The sequence below is a fragment of the Astyanax mexicanus genome, chromosome 16 (genome assembly GCF_023375975.1).
Source record: "Astyanax mexicanus isolate ESR-SI-001 chromosome 16, AstMex3_surface, whole genome shotgun sequence".
NCBI lineage: Eukaryota > Metazoa > Chordata > Actinopteri > Characiformes > Acestrorhamphidae > Astyanax > Astyanax mexicanus.
Window position 1 is genome coordinate 39,369,993 of NC_064423.1, and position 17,571 is coordinate 39,387,563.

The following is a 17,571-nucleotide window of genomic DNA, read 5'->3' on the forward strand; positions in this document are numbered from 1 at the left end:
TTTCATTACGCATTACTTAACTTTTTTAAGGCAACCGGTTTCCTCTTTTTTTTTAAAAGTAAATTCAACTTATCTGGGTTTACAGTGTAGTATCATAGAAATAGTACTCATAGAAATGGATGCTAGGTGTTTATAGCTTTGCTACAGATCAGTGATTGGAAGGAAGCGCTGTGCATTAATTATTTCCCCGAGCTTTTTATCGATCCTCGATTCTTCTTTGTTGAACTTTTCGTTGGCCACAGCAGTTCGCTGTCCCTATTGATCCCTGCAGAGAGGTGTATTTGAAAGTCATTTCATTCAGGCCATAAAACAGCCGTTTCTTTGATAAATTGCTTGAAAAAGTCCTTTATAAATATTTATCAGTAGGCTAATTTCGTGCCAGTGAAGTAATGGAACTGCTGATGGTGCCGCAGTCAAGCGGGTGAATCTCTATCCGGCCCCCCGGGACGCGCCGGATGTCCAGGTCTGCATCTTGGACAGCGGCGATGCGCAGTTTTGATCAGTGTTTACCAACCCGAGGATATTTTCTGCCAACTAAAGGCGAATTTTTCGATAAAGCTCTCGATATCAGAGCGTAATAAAGGTGGAGGAAGTGCTGACGGGACTGACGAGCGCCTCATAAATGAGGATGAGAAGAGGGCTTAACCTCTTCAACTAAGCGCTTTACAAACTTTAAGCAACTTTCTGTAGATCAAGCTGTTTTCTGCTCTACACACACGCTCTCGCCCGGCTCCTGGGTGAATAATGAGTAAAGGGTAATTAATACATGCCAGTCACGGAGGTACAGCAGCTTTGAGCTGTATGTATGTGTATGTATTTTAGATGTATGTTAGATGCTGATTTACACAGTAATGCAGTTTCCTCGTTCAATAAATGCAGAGGACAGCCTTATTCTTACTGTGCATATAAATATTTGATTTTATAGGAGTATTTTATCCTCTTCAGTAACATAGATGCTGTGAAATATCATAGACAATTCAAGTCTTGCATAATCACTGTATCGATATACCGATATGTCATAGTTTAATTTTATTTACTAATTATTTATTTTATTTTTAATTAGGGCTGTCAGAGTTAAAGCGTTGCACACCAAACAGATCGTATTTTCTCGTTGTCTTTAACTCTTTCAATAAACAGTGATAATGGAACTGTGGTATAATCAGAATAATACACTTGAGGTTCGTGCTATAATGTGTCACGTGGTCCCTGTCTGTTCTCGTGTTTCTGTGTTTATTTACCTTTTCTGTGCCTGTCTCTGCTTGTGACTGTGAGTGTGTCTCCCACGTGATCCGTGTTCCTCAGTGTTTCTTGCCCTCACCTGTGTTCGTTTGTAACTCCGCCCCTTAGCCCCAGGTGTTTTCTGTTTCCCGTGTGTGTGTTACACTATTTATAGTCCGTGCTCCCTTTCCCTCGTGTCGGTTCTTGTGCTTTGTTAGCCTGTTATGGTTGCGTCTTTGTTCCCCATAATTCTTGTTTTCAGTTTAGTTTCAGTTTATTTGTTTATTTTTGTCTTTTGTTATCTGTGTAATAAATTCACTCGCATTTGCATCCGCTCTCCTCGTCCTTCCTGCCCGCACCCTGACATAATGTGTAATATTACATGTTATAGCACAACCCTTGAGTGTACTATTGCTTAAGTATATACTAGTATTTTAATTGACATCACTAATATAGTAATATAATACAGGAAATTGACAAATCCTGCACCTAACAGCTGGGGTTATGCATAGGGCTCAGCCAGGATCTACTACTCACTCAACTAACAACAATAGCAAAACCACCACAATATGATACTGGCTCGACAAGAATCCAGAAGCACAGCCTAACACTATGTTCATGGTCCATTGCCTCAACTGCCAAGTAACAGACCTACCAAAAAATAACCTATGAACACACAGAATCCCTCCTTAATCTAAGCTCACTTCCTTTAACTATGGCAACAACACACTTACCTAAGCACAATCACACACAATAAATCACATTATAAGTTGCATGAGCAGAACACAGCAACCACTACCATCTGATACTGGCTCGACAAGAATCCAGAAGCATAGCGAACTATGTTCATGGTCCGTGCCTCAACTGCCAAGTACTCAGACGTCTACAAAAACTCATGAGACAAATTATTACAAGAGCAGGACCACACCAATCCCCTTCATCCAAACTCTAACACAAACTTCAGTGCTAGATATAATATAATAGTGCTAATATAAATATGATTGCATTTTACATTTCTTACATTTATTCTTTTATTTATTTATTCATTTAAATATCCACTATAAAAACTTATTTAAAGTCAAAAAAAAAATCTCCCACTCTCAGATTACAGATTTTGCTTCCCTCATAGCACAACGTAGAATATTATTATATTATAATGGAAATCTCACAAGGCCCCTTCTTTTAGCTCCTGGCTCCCATATATGATGTTTTTTCTTAAGTTAATTTTAGTTTTTGTTTTTCTTTGTTAAGTTTCTAAATATTAAGTAACTTGTACTTTATGTGGATCAACAGACAAAGTTTATTCTTATTGGAAATCATTTATTGAGTATTTTGAATATCTGTCAGAAAGGCCCACCCACTAATTATCACAGGAATCACAAATAACTGCTTTATACTAAGGTTTATATATATAAGGAAGCTTCAGGAAAACAGAAATGTAAATATCATTTTATTTACAACTCATTTATGTTGGATATCTGTATTTTCTGCTCTGCATATATAGAATACTTTTTGTGACTGTATATTTTGTCATCTTTTAAAATCTCACTTCCAGTTGGTGTAATGGGTATGGGAAGGATGGGTAATAATAGTAATAATAGTTAAAAAAAAAAAAAAAAAGAAAAAAATCTCCCAAATAATGGTGTGGTTTTCCTTTTCTCCCCAGAAATTGAGTACATACCATAGAAGATTAATTAAATTTAAAATCTGTAATTTATACTAATTTCCAAATTTACAGTGATTTTAAAAAATTTACACTAAAAAAGTACCTTTAACCTTCATTATTTTCTCATTTTGATCTTTTTAAACGTATGCAGGATTACTCTGTGACTTTCAAGAGTGCAGAGTGAGCAGTTTGGCACAAACACTCGACCCCCCCCCGTAGTTGGGGTCCTGCAGTACCTCTCCAGTACCTCTACAGTACCTCTCTCACCCCGGCTCTTTCTTTAGCTGCACCCTCATTAGCTTTCAGCTGGGCACTCGTCGGCCCCGCAGTGCTTTGTGGCACCTCAGTGAAATGTGCTGCGTAATGAACTGAGCGACCCGACGCTGCCTGGCCTCATCAATACCCGTCCTGCTAAGATGTGGGCACATGATACCGGGGCTTTGAGGACACTAATGGTGGCACTCCACCGTCTGAAGGGTGTGTTTTGGCTGGGCTTGTCATTGTGTGCCGAGTGGCGTGTGTGTAGTGTGTAGTCATGCTGCTGGTTGGCATCAGAGGGTGGTTGTAGTGGTGGTGTAGGGCATGGGGGGGGGGGGGTGACCGTCCTATAGAAAGAGGCCCTGTACCCCCTCAGTAGTACCCCTCACTCAGCAGGGGGCAGTGCCATGATGTCATTCAGTAGAAACATAAAAAGAGGCCCTTTTTTAGGGTGGGCAATGCCCTCTCTGATACCCACAGGGTAAGAGCAGTCCCTGCTGGCAGGACTGGCACTGTTATTGTTAGTGTTGTTGTACTGTACTGTATAACACAATGAAGAAAGCACTTCAGTTTCTAAGTCAGTTTCTCTGATTTTGTTATTTATAGGATTATGTTTGGTTTATCTCCCAGATTCCCAATAAAAATATTCTCATTTAGAACATTTATTTGCAGAAAATGAGAAATTGCTGAAATATCAAAAAAGAAGCAGAACTTTCAGACCTTAAATTCATAAAGTTTTACGAGTTCAGAAATCAATATTTGGTGGAATAACCTTGGTGGTTTTTAATCAGTTTTCATGCATCTTGGCATCATGTTCTCCTCCACCAGTCTTACACACTGCTTTTGGATAGCTTTATGCTGCTTTACTCCTGGTGCAAACATTCAAGCAGTTCAGTTTGGTGGTTTGATGGCTTGTGATCATCCATCTTCCTCTTGATTATATTCCAGAGGTTTTCAATTGGTGAAATCAAAGAAACTCATCATTTTTAAGCGCTCTCTTATCAGTCAAAGGTTTGGACACACCTTCTCATTCAATGCTTTTATGTTGTTCCTACACTGTAAATAAATAGTTAAGTGATTCAGACTATAAAGGAACACATAAGGAATCATGTAGCAAATCGTTCCTGGGGTGTTCCTGATGAGAGCCAGTTTCATCATTTCATTCAACATTTTTGATGGCCTTTGTGGTGATTGCGCTTGAGGATACTTTCAAAGTTCTTGAAATTGTTCAGATTGATTGACCTTTATTTTGTACATAATTTGTTTCTTTACTTAGTTGAGTAGGTGAAACAACACATTCTGGTTTGTTTAACAAACATTTTTTGTTCACTGAACAATTCTATATGTTTTTCTTCATAGTTGCAGATGTTGTGCCGAGTTTAGCACCCCCGCCATGAAAAACACCCTCTCTCGGAAGTGCATATGCACTGTTTTCTGGATCTAGTCAATAGAGCCATGCTTTTTTAGGATTGCCTAGTGTGAGTACCCCCTTAGTGTCAGGTTGGTCAGGTTTGTGAGTTCCTGACGAGGTTCACTGAGTATTTTTCCCTTTCGCCGTTTTCAGAGCCAGTGTCTTTCACACAGGAAGCTTGCATAACAATGAAAACGGTCAGCTGTGGGCAGTGCCAGGAAAGTCTGACAATTCAGTGAGCTAAAAATAGTGCAGAGCTTTTGGGAGGGCAGTGAGAGAGAGAGAGAGAGAGAGAGAGAGAGAGAGAGAGAGAGAGAGAGAGCGGTAAGGTGGAACGTGTTGTTGTGCTGTAAGAGCAATGAGGACAGGGTGTCAGTGCTGGGACTGAAAAAAGTCCCATTAGAAACACATAAGGAATCATTTATAAACTCATTAGGACTCACTACTAGTATCACTAGTAATGCCCTAACACCAGGAGGGTGGAGACTAGCATATACCTATCAAACACATGTGAAATCAGGCTCCGCCTCTTTTTGAACTGCTGCTGATGCAGCATTGTCGAGTAGCATCACAGCGCTAACTCTCGGAGAAAAGCTCAGCAACTCGGTTCTGATACATCAGCTCACAGACGCAGCCTTGTGCTGATCCACATCACCCTAGGAGTGATGAGGAGAAAGAGCACCATCAACTGTACCCACCCAGAGAGAGCAAGGATAATTGTGCTCTCTCGGGGCTCCGGCAGCTGATGGCAAGCTTGAACAAGATTCAAACCGGCGATCTACAGCACTTGACTGCACTTATGGAAACAGCACTTCATGCTTCCCTCTGCTACTGACAACTTTTGTGGGGATGCAGATTTCATTTTCCAGCAGGAATTGGCTAACTACCCACACTTCTTAAAAAAAAGTACCAGTTGGTCTTATATATAAAATTAATTAAAATCACATTTTTTTTGGGTTTTATTGGCTGTAAGCTATAATCATCAACCATAAAATAAATAAACAATTTTTTTTGAGATGCACTAGTAGTTTCATTTAGTTTCAGATATTATGGGATGTTTTATGCTCCCCTGTAAAATAGCGCTACACTGCAGACTCTAACCTAAACTCTTTTTTTATCCACCTGCTGAGAACTCTCCTCAGTTCTGCCGCCTAGAAAAGAAAGTCTGGTAATGGAGCCCTTTGAAAACACCAGATGGCGCTTTGAACTCAGAGATTACTTCAGCAATCAAACACTTAGAACTGGATTGGGTTAAAAATAGCCACAAAAAAGTCACAAAATGTACAGTTTCATAAAAAAAAAGATAAAACATCAAAATCTAATAGCATATACATGTACAGACTATAATTTCCAGATTACTCCTCATCAATAACTATCATTAGTAATATGCTTCTAATCTCTTGTAGTTGCCAAATACACTGTATGTCTATATGTTTGTGGACACCCTTTCTACTTTTGTGAAAAGGAAGTATACTTAAGAGCATTTAAGTATGTTTAATTAGGTAAAAAGTACTAAAGAGTACTATTTAAATAACTCAATAAAAAAAATATATATATATTATGCACTTTCAAAATTATGTAAGTTTAACAAACTTAAAACTACTTAAGTTTGAAGCAAACGAATAAAACACTCAAAAGCACAATCTAATGCTTTTATGTTTTATTCAAATGTAGCTTAATTACAAATCAAATATACTTAAGTTGCCATAAGTCAGGGGTGTCCAAACTACGGCCCGCGGGTCATTTGCGGCCCGTTTTCTTTTTTGGAGCGGCCCGTGAGGTATTTTAGAAATAGAATGAAAGTTGTCCCGCTGTTAAGCAGGTTTTTATAATGAGAGATTCAAAGTTTGAACGCTAGGTGTCAGAAACGGGCCAAAGAGTCTAAAAGCGGAGAGGGTGCACATTTCCAGCTCAGAGAAACAGGCCAAAGAGTCTAAAAGCGGAGAGAGTGCGCATTTCTAGAGCAGAAAAACAAGCCAAAGAGTCTAAAAGCGGAGAGAGTGCGCATTTCTAGCACAGAAAAACGGGCCAAAGAGTCTAAAAGCGGAGAGGGTGCGCATTTCTAGAGCAGAAAAACGGGGCAAAGAGTCTAAACGCGGAGAGAGTGCGCATTTCTAGCACAGAAAAACGGGCCAAAGAGTCTAAAAGCAGAGAGAGTGCGCATTTCTAGCACAGAAAAACGGGCCAAAGAGTCTAAAAGCGGAGAGAGTGCGCATTTCTAGAGCAGAAAAACAAGCCAAAGAGTCTAAAAGCGGAGAGAGAGCGCATTTCTAGCACAGAAAAACGGGCCAAAGAGTCTAAAAGCGGAGAGGGTGCGCATTTCTTGCGCAGAGAAACAGGCCAAAGAGTCTAAAAGCGGAGAGAGTGCGCATTTCTAGAGCAGAAAAACGGGCCAAAGAGTCTAAAAGCGGAGAGGGTGCGCATTTCTAGAGCAGAAAAACGGGCCAAAGAGTCTAAAAGTTGCCGTAATTAAGGAGTTTAATATTAAGAGACATCATGAAATGAAACATCAATTTGAAAAATCTTAGTTTACACAACACTGTCAAAGATAAAGCTATTAAGTCAAGTAAAATGGTGTGTAAATTAAATAATCAGGAAAATGTATTATTTAAAGTGGTATATTTCATTATTTGTTTTATTACAGAGTCTGTGGCCCGTGACTTCAAATATATTTCTCCTTCTGGCCCCCAACAAAAAAAGTTTGGACACCCCTGCCATAAGTTGTTCAGAAATAGTAAATTTAGGAGTATGTATTTATTTACGTATTAATTATAATTCTAAAAGCATATACTTTTCTGTGTTAAGTATACCTAAATACACTTTTCTTTTACAAGGGTAATACACACAATTAGCAGCAATTAAATCCCACCTCTTGCTGATATATTGACACAAATACTGCTATCACAAAATCACCCTAAAATATCATGATACCCTTAGTTCCTGTATAGCTTTAATGTTTTTTTATATTAAATTTACAAGTAAACATGTAAAAAATCAAAACACAATGAATGAGAAGATGAGGAGAGGTGTGTCCAAAGTTTTGACTGGTACTGTATGGGCACATTTTTTTATTCATAAATATATTCTATTACATTAAAAAAAATCTCGCATAAAAAGTATTAAAAAGTAATTGCTCTTAAAAAGAATGTAATTACAATATTATGCTTTAATATTATCGTCATATTAGTATTATAATAGTAAATGATTCTGGAACAAACCTCCAAACATAAATATTTATGATGACTGGTCTAGATCTGTACCTCACTACAGTAACTACAGAAGAATGTGTTTGTGGGCGGGGCATGGAAATGTCAGGTCAGTTTCTGCTGACTGACCTCCCTGCTGGTGGACTGCAGTTCATAAAAAGAGGACGAGAGACACTCAGAGAGAGAGAGAGAGAGAGAGAGAGAGAGGGACACAGTGAGTAAGTGGGAGGAGTGGGTTGATCTGATGAGTTATGAGGCGTTCTCTGAGTGAGTGAGCGAGCGAGAGAGTGGGTGAGTGAGTGAGAAAACGAGAGAGAGAGAGAGAGAGAGAGAGCGCGCGAGAGAGTTGGATCTTTGATGGGCTGTTGAAGAGACTTTAGCCGCGAGTGAAACTGCAGACGAGTGGTTCCTGTGGGAGGTGCGGGACGTAGCAGTGATTTGTGCCTCCAGCTATCATTACCTCAGCAGGATAACAGCTGCCGCCTGCACCCCGTCCCCGTCCTGTTACCGGCTGGAGGACCTGTCCTGTCCTGGGACGGGACTGGAGGGATGTAGATAATACGTTTTTTCTTCTGTGAGAGGTAAGACTCACATGCTGCGGTTGCTGAGACTCAGTTTAAGAGTATTTGAGACTCTTTAAAACTCTTTGAGAGTCTTTGGACTCTTTTGAACTCTTTGAAACACTTTGAGACTGAGAATCTTTCAGACTCTTTACAGTTGTTGAGACACTTCATGTTTGAGGCTCTTAAAAAATTTAAGACTCTTTGGGACTGATTAAAAAGTTTGGATCTCTTTTTGGACTCTTTGAGATCCATTGAGAGTCTGTGAATCTCTTTAAGATTCTTTGGAACACTTTCATACACTTTATGACTCTTTTAGACTCTTTTAGAGTCCTTGACCCCCTTTAGGAGTCTTTGTGACTCTTTGCAACTCTGGAATTGTTTAAGACTCTTTGGGTCTATAAGATTCTTTGAAACTCTTAATGTAGAGTTTTATATAAAGGATTTCTCAGGCTTGAAGGTTTCTCTGCTGGTAGTATGGTAAGTGTGGGTAGTATGGGAGTCTTTGATTCTCTTTAAAACTCATTGGGATGCTGAGACTCTTTAGGACTCTTTGAAAACCTGAAACTATTTACGACTCTTTGGATTTCTAAGACTCTCTAAGACTCTTTAAAGCCTTTTGTGAATCTTTGAAACTCTGCAACTGTTTATGACTTTTTGAGTCTCTAACATTTTTTGAGTCTCTTCGAAACTCTTTGGGACTCTTTGAAACCGTTGAAATGTTCAAGACTCTGGGTCTTTTTGAGACTTTTGGTCTGTTTAAGGCTGTTTGGGATTTTAATGGGTTTCAGTTTAGTTTTGAGGCTTCTCTGATTAATATAAAGGGTTGTTTTAATTGTTTCTCTGGGTTGGCAGTAGTGTTGTGTCAGTGATGAACTTTGCGGAGTGTTGTTTTGAGGTTTACCTGCTGGTAGTATGACTTCTTTGCTTGGAGGTTTACCTGTTGATAGCGTGGCTTTTTGATTAACCTATAGTGTTGTTTTAAAGGGTTCTCAGCTGGTAATGTGGACACTTTGATTAATGTAAAGTGGTTTATTAAGGATTTCTCAGGCTTGGAGGTTTCTCTGCAGGTAGTATAGTAAGTGTGGGTATTATGGGAGTCTTTGGGCCTCTTTGAAACTCTTTGGGATGCTGAGACTCTTTGGGACTCTTTGAGCCTTTTTAAAACTCTGGAACGGAGTGACTCTTTGGGACTCTTGGAGTCTTTTTGAGGCTCTGGAAATGTTAAAGACTATTCAGTCTCTTTAAGATGTGGACTTATTTGGGGACTCTTTATAAGTGTTCTCATTGGGTTTGTAGTGTTGTTGTTTTGGTAAGTATGGTGTCAGTAATTAACTTTGCGAAGTGTTGTTTTGGAGGATTCTCTGCTGGCAGTATGGTAAGTGTGGGTAGAATGGGAATCTTTGAGTCTCTTTGAAAATCTTTGGGACGCTGAGACTCTTTGGGACTGTTTGAAACTTTCTTTTCTCATTGGGTCTTTTTTGAGATTCTTTGAGTCTTTTTAAAGCTCTGGAACTCTTTAACACTCTTTGGGACTCTTTGGGAATTATTTTTTGGGGGGTTCAAAGTGTTGTTTAGGTATAATCTGGCTTGGAGGTTTACCTGTTGGTAGTATGACTTCTTTGATTCACATACTGTTGCTTTGGAGGTTTCTTTGCTGGTAGTGTGGTGAGTATGGGTAGCATGGAAGTCTTTGAGTCTCTTTAAAACTCTTTGGTACTCTGAAACTCTTTGAAAATTTAAAGACTTTGGCTCTCTTAGACTCTTTGAGACTCTTTGGGACTCTTTCAAACTTTCTAAAACTCTTTTATGGCTCTCTGAAACTGATTAAGATTCTTTGGACCTCTTTGGGACTCTTTTTGAGACTCTTTAGAAGTGTTTTCATTGGGTTTCAGTTTCTACAATTAATAGAAAGTATTGTTTTAAGTGTTTCTTGGGCTTGGAGGTTTTCTCTGCTGGTAGTATGGCTTCACTGATTAACTTTGTTGAGTGTTTTATTTGGCTTGGAGGTTGGCTAACCTGAAGTGTTGTTTTGCTGGTAGTGTAGTTCTCTGTGATTAACAGTGTAGAGTATTGCTGGGAGATTTTCTCAGGCTCGGAGGTTTCCCTGCTGGTAGTGCTGGTAACTTCTCTTCAGTGCGTCTGCTGTGATTACCTCTGTAGTCCTGCACAGGTGTGTTAAGTCTCTGCACAGTGAGGAGTCTTTGGCAGGTGGAACACCCCGAGGCTAGAGCCGTTTGAACAGCTCTGGCTGCCAACAGTAATAGTTTGGTGCACTTGATAAGGGATTACCGCCAGCCTCTCTCTCTCTCTCTTTCTCTCTCTCTCTTGTTTGCTGTAGTTTGCGGTGCGTCGGCTGAACCTTGGACTCTGAAGTTTGCCAGTTGTTCCCTCTCGGCGGGAGGAACTATGTAAATCAACAGAGCAAACAGCGTTCCAGACCGCCTGAACACGGCAGGAATTCCATAGTAGTCTAGGCTGTTGAGAAACAAGGAAATAAACCAGGAAATAAAAATGCCACTGACTTTCCTCACAGGAGGTTGGTCCTACAGAGCAGAATTACCACCAGTGTTAGATTCACTCTGTGAGAGTTTTATTTTAACGTAATTAAAGGGATTATATAATTCTCACCTGGTATAGTTTATCTTTAACTGAACTCATAGGACGCATTGCTTTTATTTGGTGAACAAAAACGCACCTGTACAATACCTTTTTTTTTTTTTGATGGAAAGTAAAAAAAAAAATACACACACAGGACACACAGTCTTGATAAAATTTTGTGTTGAGTTGAATGTTAATAAATATGATGTTATTTTCGCTAAAACAATTCCTGTTTTAACTAACCAATATGTCAACAGTCACAGAAACACTGAGGCTGAGCATTAAAGGTCTTATTCCGCTAAAATCCATTTTTTCTTGTTGTTTGTAAAATATTATAGGTCTCTCTGAGTTGTATATGATGCTGCACATGCAACTGTTCCTCAAACCTCCATTGTCTGCAGTACCTAGTGAAAGACATGTCCAGGTAGCTGCACTGTTAAAATAGCAATCCGCCAAAGTCAGAGCGCATTGGCCTCTTAAAAGGAATAATGAGCAAGTGACACGACCATGACTAATTAAGAGAGCCATGCAAGGTGTACTTTTCCCGTCATTACGATAGCAAAGACACACTGACACGCCCTAAATCAAGCTGCATGTTGCATGGCCAGAAATGCTTTTGGCACCTATTGAAACCTACAGTATTTTGCATGGAGCTGTAGAGAAGTGGAACACAGTTTAAATGCCACTGATATAAAAAAATTATATTAATAATAGAATAGCATAACAAAGCAATTATACCCTTTTAAAGACAATACATTTTATTGAATCAAATTTTGGGAAAAATATAGCAAATTTTTCTTCATCCTAATGCAGTCCAGCCACAGTGTGCATGGAGTCACAGTTATTGAAGCATGACTGGTTAAAATAATGTTCACATTTATAGTATATGCGAACAAACATACAAATAAACACAATATATGATATCACGATTATCAAATATTATTGAGGCACAGGAATCCACAGGGCTAAACATCTTTCAATTAGGCTACAAGAATGATGCCTGAATGACTTTCTTCTAATCTAATATACTTTAACATGGTTTAGGAATAGAAAACAATTTTTAAACAAACAATTTTTTATTTTGAGCTTATAGTCTATGTGCAAAAACACACAAAAATAGCTGAAATAAGGCTATGCACTGCAACTTTTATTTAAGCACAGTTTGAATTGTTACTTTGCTAAATTGTGATTATCGCACCATATAGATAGATAGATAGATAGAGATAGATAGATACTTTATTGATCCCCGGGGGGGAATTCTTTAAAGAAATATCTTTAAATAAAAAGAAAATAGCATTAAAAACAGATGCCTACATCACAGACTATTTTCTTGAGGAAAGTGGTGGGAAAATTAGTGTCGGGTCGGGTTTCAGAGAATCTAAGCTCTACTACCACTTACACCTACCCCTCTGTTTTTGTGACAGTTGAAAACAAGGGTAAGAAATAAGAAATGCCAGACACTGTATAGATGTATGAACCAGTCTGAGTCTAATCAATCAATAATAATCAATGGAAGATGTATGCCTTTACAGGTTACCACGTACCAAATCAACTGCAGCAAACACAGCTTACCAAATACTATCCTACATTTTTAAGGAGCCCTGAGCCCTGTGTCTATTTTTTGCACGATAAGTTGATAATGTAATTATTGTGACAGGCCTAGCTGGGAATGTCTTTAAAAGGATTTTTTTTCTTTGTCAGTGTTATTTAATTAAAATTTAACTTAAAATGACAATACTTTAGTTTATTACAATCATTTCTGGTATAACAAATTGTGTGCAACAAAAAAACTCAATATAAAAATCAATATTTGGTGGAATATCTGAATATATCCCTGATTTTTAATCAAAGCTTTCATGTGTCTTGGCATGTTTTTTCCTCCACCAGTCTTGCACACTGCTTTTAGATGGAAATGCAGGCGAGAAAAAAATGATAGATCTTCTTTTGTAAACTATTATTAATTCAACATTTGTTGTCTTCAAAAAGCTGTGATAAAATGACAATGATATTGTTTATTGCAAAAATAATTTCTGGGACAGTATATTACAGCAAATTAATAAAACCAGAGTAAAACTAAACCGGATTAATTAAGATTAAGAGAGCCATGCAAGGTGTACTTTTCCCGTCGTTACGATAGCAAAGACACACTGACATGCCTTAAATCAAGCTGCACGGTGCACAGATTCACGACTTGCCTACAGATCGCTAAAATAGGGCCCTATCAGTGTTAAGGACGTTTAAATTAACTCTAAAATCAACTCTACACAACTCAGTGTAGACACAGTATCGAACTATACAGTGTAAATCCAGCTCTGGCCTTTTTCACTGAGTTGTGAGAGTTTACAGTCCTGTGCTCGCCTCTGTTCTCCGAGCTTAATTACCAGGGGAAGTGTGGTAGGAGCCTGAAAATGCCACAAAAAGTGAAGCTAATCAGATCGCTGTATCTTATTACATTTCTAAAAGGCCAGTTGATAATATCTGCTCCCAGTTCTGTTCTTGGCATTTAGGGGAATGACTTTCCCTCTCGGGTCTCTCCTTCAGTAAAGCTCGGAGGTGACCACGGTGTAAACGCACTCTTTACCGTAAATGGACGCTGACGCCATCTGATCTAAGACTGTGTTCATCCAGCAGGACGTCCTTTATCACTGGGCTGAGTAGAAGGTTTTATATCACCACGTTTTAGGGATCATATTATAATATATAGCTCTGGAAAAAAATGAAGAGAGCGCTTCAGTTTCTAAATCAGCATCAGTTTCTCAGATTTTGCTATTTAGAGGTTTATATTTGAGTAAAATGAACATTGTTGTTTTATTCTATAAACTACAGACCACATTTCTCCCAAATTCCAAATAAAAGTATCGTAATTTAGAGCATTTATTTGCAAAAAATGAGAAATGGCTGAAATAACAAAAAAGATGCAGAGCTTTCAGATTTCAAATAATGCAAAAAGAAGCTTTAAGTTTTAAGAGTTCAGAAATCAATATTTGTTGAAATAACCCTGGTTTTTAATTACAGTGTTCTCCTCCACCAGTCTTATACACTGCTTTTGGGTGGAAATGCTCTAAAAAGTTTAAAATTAGGTGCGGAAAATAAGTGTAGACTGCTGCTGCTAAGAAAAAATTATAGATCTTCTTTAGTGAACTTTTATTAATTAAGCGTTTGTTGTCTTTAAAAGGGTGTGATTTCTTTGTTATGATATTATGTTATATGCATATGCATCTTGGCATCATGTTCTCCTCCACCAGTCTTACACACTGCTTTTGGATAACTTTATGCTGCTTTACTCCTGGTGCAAAAATTCAAGCAGTTCAGTTTGGTTTGATGGCTTGTGAACATCCATCTTTATCTTGATTATACGTAATTTCTATGCTGTAATTTCTTTGTTATGATATTATGTATCATTATATTAGTAGCATTTAATGGTCTTAAAATTACAATAATGTTGTTGTGTGCAAAAAAAAAAAAAAAAAAAAGAAATCAATATTTGGTGGAATATCCCTGATTTTTAATAACAGCTTTCTCCTCCACCAGTTTTACACACTGCTTTTGGGTGGAAATGCTCTAAAAAAAAAAAAAATTAGGTGCGGGAAATAAGTGTAGACTGCCGCAGGTGAGAAAAAATTATAGATCTTCTTTAGTAAACTTTTATTAATTAAGGGTTTGCTGTCTTTAAGTGTCTTAAAATGACTAAAAAATGAAGAGAACACTTCAGTTTCTGAATCAGTTTCTCTGATTTTGCTATTTATAGGTTTATGTTTGAGTAAAATGAACATTGTTGTTTTATTATATAAACTACAGACAACATTTCTCCCAAATTACAAATACAAATACTGTCATTTAGAGCTTTTATTTGCAGAAAATGAGAAATGGCTGAATTCTCAAAAAATGTAATTGTGACAGGCCCAGTTACAGTTCATTTATTCTCATGATAAATGTTATTTAAAATGATTAAAATGAATTGTATTGTTGATGCTTCCCCTTATAATTTATCCCCAGTGTTTATTACTCTGGAGAGTAAACTACTGTAAATAGTGTCTCTCTGAGGTCATGTGATTAACAGGTGGGTATAATAGTAGGCTTTAACAGTCAGATCCCGCAGGAGCGTAGAGTCATGTGACCTCTGTGTCTCGTATCTGGAGTAACGTCAGGCGTGAGCGTCAGTGTAATGATAGACGTTGTGTTTATATAATCTTTAACCAGACCTTTTCACAGAGTGAGGCTTCAGTAACAGCAGTAACAGCAGTAACAGGAGTGAGAGCCTGTCTGAAGCACCAGCTTTACTCTAACTGCTTATTATAGGATACTTTTAACGCAGATAATCTCATTTTTAAATGTAAATCATTTAACTTTACTCCATAAACTAAGTCTGCACAACGTATATGTTTAATGTATTAAAGTTTATGTACAGCAGGCGTTCACACTCTGAACACTGTACTTGTTTTGTGATCTAATCCCTTGTGAGGGATATATTTCATTATTGTGATAGACAGACAATATGGTCTTTAGAACAGTAACAGTGAAATTAGTGCTGTTAAGTAGTGCTGTTTTATTCTTCAAACTACAGACAAAATTTCTCCCAAATTCCAAATAAAAATATTGTCATTTAGAGCATTTATTTACAGAAAATGAGAAATGGCTGAAATAACTGGTTTGAAAATAATTGGTTTGATTTCTTATGATCATTATCGTTTTCAATTTGGTAAAATCAAAGAAACTCATAATTTTTAAATGGTCTCTTATTTTTTTCCAGAGCAGTATATAAAAGATTGTACTGAATGAATTCGGTATTCTTTAATTAAGTTTATAGCCCTATTTGAGTAATGTTCTAACCCATATTATGAGAAGCAAGGACTATTCATTTAAGTAAAGAAAAGGTCAGTAAATATGAAACTTTTCAAGAACTTTAAAAAAAAAGGACAAAAATATATGATGATGAAACTGGCACTCATTAGGGTCGCCCCAGGAAAGGAAGAGTGAGAGTTATCTCTTTTGCATAGAATAAGTTTATGAGAGTTACCAGCCTTAGAAAGTGCAAGTACATTTTTTTAGTTGTTTAACACTTTTAAGTTACTATATCATATCTTATGTGTTCCTTCATAGTCTGAATCACTTCTTAGAGTGCCGTATTTCGTCGCACTGTAAGGTACACTTTAAGTCCTATAATTTTCCCAAAAATCATCAGTGTACCTCATAATCCGGTGTGTCTTATGTATGAATTCTACCAGTATTATCAGCCTGTTGCCTGCTCTCAACCCCAGCTAGCACAGCTGGAGCGGTTAGCGGCTAATGCTAATGCTTCAGTCTCAGTGCTGGAGAAATGTGGAAATCTAAGCTTACTGTAAATAAACTAAAGTGCTTTACTCACCCAAATAAACAGTTTTCAGGAGAGAAATCTGTGTAGATAAAAAAAAAAAATATGATGATGAAACTGGCACTCATTAGAGACTGCCCCAGGAAAGGAAGAGCGAGAGTTATCTCTGTTGCATTGGATACGTTTATGAGAGTTACCAGCCTTAGGAAGCGCAAGTTAATTTGTATTTTAGCTTGTTTAACACTTTTAAGTTACTACATGATGTGCTACGTGTTCCGTTATAGTCTGGATGACTCTAGAATTCATTTACAATATAGAAAAAATTCAGACATTTTTTGCACATTAAAATTCTAAATATCCGAACATTTATTTGTGTTTTAAATAATAATTTCAAATAATAATGATACTAATGATGCGGCTGCTTTCTGCATTACAGATGAATTGATTAATATTAATATGTAATAAATCGAAGGTGTGAGACGGAGCACCTGCTCACTCTAACAGGTTCCTGTTAATGTGAGATAGTGTTAGACCTGCTAATAAAACACATCGCTCTTCCTCAGAAACTGCATTCCTGCGAAAACAAATAGCAGCAGTGTGTGTGTGTGTGTGTGTGTGTGTGTGTGTGTGTTTATCCCGAGAGGGGTGGTGCGGTGGATTCCGTGATAAATAGTTCGGAAGTAATGCAGCCCGATGGAAGAGGGGGGCTGAAGAATGCGGATTCCTAATTAAGAGTGGAGGGGCTGCAGGGGTTGTATAAGGCCGGCTCTGTTCAGAAAATCACACGTAGCTCTTGGGAAGCGGGAGACGCAGGCCTGCGGGAGTCGCAGCAGCCCTGCAGCTCTATTCTCATTTAATGTATTCTGTGACCTGTTACTGTAGAGCATCTGTGAGCCTGTGTATTAGTGTATTAGACTAGTTTGAGGGTTCATTCCAGGATCTGCTGTGATTATACAGTATATTGCTATCTGATAATAAGCAGACAGTTGGATTTACAGTTTACTGATGGTGCATTTACACTGCAATGCATCCCATTAATTTTCAATGGGAAGCGCCGCCTAGTCAGACGCAGTCGTGCGGTGCATCATGGGTCCGATGCATCGAGTGCGGGGGAGGCGATGCAATGAAAAGTTGAGCCGAGCTGAACTTTATGCAAACGAATCCGTCCAATGCGGAAATGTTTGATTTTGTTAGCTTGTAGCTCAATCAAATATTTATATATAAGTACACATTTATATGTATTACACTATAGAAAATAATAACAGCTTGTAATTGGACGACTTAGGGAACGCATTTGTAACGCCCACATGTGACCAGTTGGAGGGGGGCGGTGCGATCAT

At 38.0% G+C, this 17,571-nt stretch overlaps 1 protein-coding gene across 10 annotated transcripts in view; it reads left to right on the top strand.

Annotated features, from left to right (window-relative positions):
* Nucleotides 1-17,571, top strand: part of plekha7b (pleckstrin homology domain containing, family A member 7b) — a 291,689-nt gene that overhangs the window by 116,557 nt on the left and 157,561 nt on the right. Inside the window, exon 1 of one of the 10 annotated variants that reach the window (XR_007424779.1) lies at nt 7,964-8,340. The exons of the other annotated variants lie outside the window; for them this stretch is intronic. The gene's annotated coding sequence lies outside the window, so the exon portion shown is untranslated. Of the gene's footprint in view, nt 1-7,963; nt 8,341-17,571 lie in introns of those variants that run through there. 10 annotated transcript variants of the gene reach the window in all.